Source organism: Xyrauchen texanus, chromosome 20 (genome assembly GCF_025860055.1).
Source record: "Xyrauchen texanus isolate HMW12.3.18 chromosome 20, RBS_HiC_50CHRs, whole genome shotgun sequence".
Lineage (NCBI taxonomy): Eukaryota > Metazoa > Chordata > Actinopteri > Cypriniformes > Catostomidae > Xyrauchen > Xyrauchen texanus.
In genome coordinates this window covers 31552735-31559235 of record NC_068295.1, presented here as the reverse complement: position 1 = coordinate 31559235, position 6501 = coordinate 31552735, and the positions used below count along the sequence as shown (strand labels likewise).

At 36.2% G+C, this 6501-nt stretch overlaps 1 pseudogene; it reads right to left on the bottom strand.

The window, feature by feature from the left end:
* Positions 1-897: 897 nt before the first annotated feature.
* LOC127660580 (leucine-rich melanocyte differentiation-associated protein-like) overlaps positions 898-6501 on the bottom strand; it is a 295294-nt pseudogene continuing 289690 nt past the window's right edge.

Sequence of the window (6501 nt, the reverse complement as noted above, 5' to 3'; positions counted from 1 at the left end):
ATGAGTGATGAATGCTCTGTTCTTTCATCCTCTGCACTTTCTAAACTTTGGGGTTAACTAACATGAGCAGCCCGTTATAAAACTGCTTTCTTTTGCCAAGCTACATCCACGTTTACTTCCTTAATCCAGCACAAGGCTCTGGGGATAATTTGACAATGAGGCCTGGCTCAACCACAAAATAAATATTTTAAGACTGTACAATTACATGAAATCAAATCTTACTAAAGTCATTTATTTATGCATCCTACAGGATAAGGCATGCAGATGCCAATGCGTTTGAAGAGTAGGACTGTGTGCAACTCCCTCTTAAACAAACAGAGTGAGAGAAATAATTGTGTGTGAGGCAGATAATTAAGCGATGGTGACTGTCGTGAATGTGAGCTGTCACTCCGATCGAGAGCGCTGTCAGGCAGCGCAATACAAGACGATCGGACAGGCCCCATCCACTTTGATCTGGGTTCATGCATACGGAAAGAGGTCAGGTCGTGGTCATTAAAAAGACCCTCCTCTAAACAGCCAAGCGAGATTAAAAGGGCACGTCTTCAAAGAGCTGTGTACAAGTAACCTTCTTAAGACATTCTGACAATTTGCTACGAACAAACAATGGAGCCAAAGAGGGAGAGGAATGGATTAGTTTCTGGTGCCCAACACTTTTAATCATATTGTCAACTGCACAGAAAGTGGATGGTTACACAAATCATTTACAGGGTCAGGCTATGTAGTTATTCGGAGATGTTACATAAAGTAAATGGACTTAACCTGCTACTGAATTACACACTGAAGTGATGCGCTTAAAAGACCAATCTGGGATACACAGTCAGTTATCCCTGATTATATTAACTGTCTGTTTATCCTAAACTGAAACGCTTGTGTACGTCATAGGTCTTTCTAGTAACATCAAAGTGCCTCTGACCGGGTCACTCTCCTGGTGTCCAGGAACTTCAGATTTGTCAGCTTATGTAGTACAAAGTACCTACAGATTGGATGAAAAAAAATTACGTTTACAGTTTGACCTGCATGGATGAAAATTACAAGCCACAAAAGAAGTGTTTAATGTTGTTTTGGGAAATTAGAATGTCTGTTGCAATAGATAAAATGACATCATACTAACCTTACAGTCATGACTTCTTTGTAAAAGCATATTTAATAATGTCATATATTGTATTATATAATAATATGTTTTTTAATAATAACTATATAATAATGTACAAATACTTAACATTATATAATATATAATAATATATATATAATAGCAAACAGGTTTTTTATTTTTTTTATATGAAAGTAAATTAATGTTCCTCATATAATCCAGCTCCTGGTTGGGAATGTCCCTTAAATGCCCCTTATATAATATGACATGTCTCCATTTCAGAAATGTAAATGATGACATCTGAAGTGTCTAATAAAGAGACAGTCCTTTATATTCACCAAATGTCTCAATGTAGTTTTCCTTTTATCATGGTTTTTGGAACTTCAAAATGTTGAACTATTTGCAACCCAGTGTCAATAAGTCTTGAAGATAAAAAAACAAAAAAAACAAACAAACAAACAGACAAATAAATAAATAAATAAATCATTTTTGTATTTATTTATTAAAAATGTTTTTTTATATTTTTAATTCAAATCTGCAAAGCAACTACAATTTCCTATAAAAAGTGTTAAATTATCCATGGCAATGTTTGTAAATAGGTAATCACCTTCAAAATATTTCAAAATAAGGACAACATACAAACAGATACCAAAAAACAAACAAACAACAACAAAAAACCACATTGACAGAATGTGCCAAACTGTCATTTGGGTAGCTTCACAGATATCTCTTTACGCTTTCACACACTCTCTGTCTTTCATTCAGCGGGAGAAAATGACATGAGATAATAGCAGGAATACACAGATGACAACAGATTCTTTCACAGACTGACTGAAATGGAGGAAGAGGCATGTCAAGACTTCAAACAGAGAGTGAGATAGAAAGAGAGAGAGACAGAAAGAGAGTGAGACAGACAGACCGAGAGAGAGACACTAAGTGGAGGGTGTGAACAGATGTGTATATGGGCAGTGACAGATCCCCAACCGAGCTCTCACGCAAAAGCCAGCAACAAACCGATGATGATGACAATGATGAAGGACGATGGCGAACCCATGCTACGTGTTTATTCCTGATAGATCAGAGGGCACAGAATTGCAGATTGATCCTATTAAGATAAGCTTGAAAGAAAAACGTGAGGATGTGTTTTTTACTACATCTGTTATGAACAGAAGGCAGACGAGGAGACTGGATCTAAACGCAGGCTTACTTTATTGGAATAGAAAAACACAAAGGAAAACCCTCAATGGGGAAATAAACACAACACTGAGAATACGGGCAGGGAAAACATACCAGGCTAACAACGTTCAACGATAGACAGAGACTGAACAACAGACAGGGTTTAAATACATAAACGTGGGACAAGGGGGCCAATGAACAAACAGAACACCAACAAGATAACGAGGGAATAAACAGAAACCAATGGTGAACTAATGAGGACAGGTGAAAACAATGACAGAGAACACGAACGCTAACAAGGAGACTATGGAGTTAAACAAGGGACAAAAGTGAAAACTAAGGAGTAAAACAAGGGACAAAATGGTAAACAAAGGGGCAAAGGTAAAACAAGACAAGGTCATACATAACAACATCAGAGTAAAACTCTATTTGCATAAAACAAGATGATGTATATAGGTGCACATGGAACACATTTTTATTTGTAGTGCATATGCAAATACTGAAATTTACAACTAGATAGCAATTATCTAGTAAACTAGATTTTTTACATTTTTCGGAAAAAAATATGTGAGTTGTGCTTGCCTGTGAAAAACTCGCAGCCACAATGCTAGGATGTTATGAAAGGTTGTTAGGGTGTTGCTATGGGGTGTCTAGGGTGTTCAGGGAGACTGTAAGTTGTTTGCTTACTGGCCAGAGTCTAAAGCTGATCTGGGTGTGCTTCAGCAAGGTTGGAATCGGGAAGATACATCTTTATGAAGAACACATAAATCAAGCGACATACAAGGTTATACTGGAATAAAACTTCTGCTCTGACAGTGTTCCCCAACTCTGAGGATTGGTTTATCCAGCAGGACAATGCTCCATGCCACACAATCAGGTCAATCAAGGTGGGGATGGAGGACTACCGGATCATGACTCTGTTATGGCCAGCCCAATCTCCAGACCTGAACCCCATTGAAAATCTCTGGTATGTGATCAAGAGTATGATGGATGGCCACAAGCCATCAAAGAAACTGAGATGCTTTAATTTTTGTGCCAGGAGTGTGCCACCCAACAGCAATGTGAAAGACTGGTAGAGAGCATGCCAAAACATATGAAAGCTGTTATTGAAAATCAGGGTTATTTCACCAAATATTGATTTCTGAACTCTTCCTAAGTTAAACCATTAATATGTATTATATATTATTTTGCTCAAACACATACCTACACACACACACACACACACACACACACACATATATATATATATATATATATATATATATATATATATATATATATATATATATATATATATATATTATAAAAAATATATAATATTCAGATAATAAAAATGCATTGCATTATTGTGGCAGAGGAAATAAGTATTGATAAGACATTACTAAAAGTGGCCAATGTATTGTTTATTTGCATATTATTTAACGTAAGCCAATCATTGGCCTATACAGTTCACAGCAATCTATTTTGCAACTGGATTCATCAGTCAGTCTGAGATTTATTATATGGGCTTGTCTAAGGACCCGTCAATGTACACCTGAGTCAGACGTTTACTTTTGGAGCATCTCACTTTGGTTGCTTTGCGTCTTAAACGTAAAATGTTTAGGTCACTGTGTCAAGTTAAACATAGTTTAATTCTCAGAAAAACACATCTTGTGATCCCTAAGTTCAAATTTGCCCTCCATCAAGCTTTGTTTTGAACACAAGAATGCATACTTGTGTTGTACTGTCTGCTGAAGGGTTGCCTATCTGCCTTTTTCACAGGCTGTGAAAATTACCCATTATGCTTACCGTGTTCTTCCAATGCGGATGCAACAGTATTCCACTTCGCAACTTATTTCCATTACCAAACACTACAATATCACTACAGTCAAAAACGGCAGAACAGTCTGTGTTTACTTAACGTATATCACTTTCTCACTAATGTTTGCGTATGGACATCAGGTTTCGATGGCAAACATTTGCATGGTAAAGTTACTGAACTCTAGCGCTCGCTGCTTGCTGCATGTATGTGTGTGAGAAAGAGAGAGAGAGAGAGAGAGAGAGAGAGAGAGAAAACATGAAGATTAGGGATGAGCAATACCACTTATTTTCATTTCGATCCAATACCAATAATTTCAAGTCCAATATTGTCAATAATGATACCAATACAGATACTTCAATTAAACCTATTTTCTTGGTAATTTAACAAATCATGTTTAGTCATAATTCGAGTCATTAATTTATTTAACTTTTTTTACATTTGTGAGCCTAAACTGAAAAATATTAGACTTCTGTTTTGTTTACCCCTACAAATATTAAACATGGTTTCACTACAGTAACCATAGTTTAACCATGATATTTAGCTAAACCATAGTTACAACACAATATTACTGTAGTAAAACAATGGTTTCAGCCAAACTAGAGAAATGGTTACTACAATATTACTTTAGTAAAACCATGGTTAATTAACTATTTTATTTAATTATTTATTAACAACAATTACCCACAAACACATTATAAGAAATGTCACCTTTAGATATGTTGTAATTTTAGCGTGCATTTACTCCAGAGGCTGTTTCTCTGATTTTCTCTCATTACCTCTTCAAAGCACTGATCCCTTTTGTTTGAACGAGCCTTAATGGCGGAAGTGCTTGTCTGCTTGTGTCTTTCAGCATTCATACATGATAAGATGAGCGGAAGAAGAAATTAGTTCCCATCCTGCACCTGCACAAATAATTGCTAATATAGACTAATCCTTTTTTATTTCACTTTGAAGTGATTTTCTTTTTTAAATGTTAGAACCGATAATTTTGTGTGAGGATTGATATTTTTGATACAACATCAATATCGGAAGTATCGATACTTTAGTATAACTTCAATATCAAAGCAGCCAAATCCCGGATATTTAGGGAATCTAGAAATCTGACTGAATATTTTATTAAGGTTTGAAAAAGAGGACATGTCCGTGAAAAGAGGGTGTATGGTCATCATATGTTCCATTTAAAAATCTTCAGTTTTATTGCATTATTTCTGCATTAACATTTGCCGCCTTTTCACACACTCTTCCGACAACAACTCTGTCTCTACCTTATTCACATACACTCACAGCGCAACATGAGATATGAACATCGTAAAGATAATTAATAAAAACAACATGGAGCTTAGTATAAATATTTTTCATCTTTGTTATCTTCCAAAATGACGGACATCATTTGGAATTATCTGTCAATGTTTTAAAAAATAGGCAAGTGACAGGGAATTAGTTTAATGCAACCTCTGATTATTACATTTGGTTCGACTCAAAATGTTTCAGCATTGGCAGCTTTTGTGGGGGCTTATTGTTGTGACATTCATTTTACAGTAGTTTTCAAGCCACCTGTAGTTGTTTTAACACCCTTAAACAGTGCATATTCATCCAGAGCCTCCGCAGCTCGCAATCACATGTAATATTAGTCTAGCTGATAACAACAACAACTTATCGGAAGTGTGGAGCATCTGAGAGGAAATCTATGGCTGTAATGGCGCCGCCCATGGAGAAGTTAGGAAAAAGGTGGATATAGCTGAAGTTTTGCTTACTGCCCCCTGGATAAAACAGGTGGTACTTGAATTGCTCAGGAATCTTCCTTACTACATTTCATGATTAATTGCATAATATATATTCTTTATTTAAGTCTTATGTGAAAAATATAAACAAAAATATATTTGTCGTTGGGGTCATTTATGTTTTATTTTTTTTGTGTAGTGATGATGTTCTGGTCACAACAACAGCACCACTAATAACTTTAAGTAAAAAAAAATCCTTTAGAGTGATTGGAAGCAGTCTAGTGTTGGCATGATTTATTTCCCGTTATGATTCAATTACAAACAAACATAATAACAGCGAATGTTTGCTGAAAATATGCAGGTGTTTCCCTGATCGTTGTGAAATTGCTTGCGGTGATCTAACAGATGGTTGGAGCAGCTCTGCTGCAAGTGTTGTTTAAAGCACCCCAGGCAAAACTGGCCCTGAACTTTGTGATCTTCAGCAAACACTGATTTTTAAGCCCACACACATGTCATGATGTCAAGAGGCAAACATGCAATCGTAGACAGCATGGGCTTGAGTGCATTCTTAAGAGACAGGACATGCATCCTTTACTGCAGATGGCTGTCACTGTGTAGTGCTGTACTTCTTCGGCTAAAAAAACCAAACTCCTCCAGGCTCTGAAGTAAACAATGATGAATGAGTTCAGCGACTGCTGTAAAATACAGCAGAA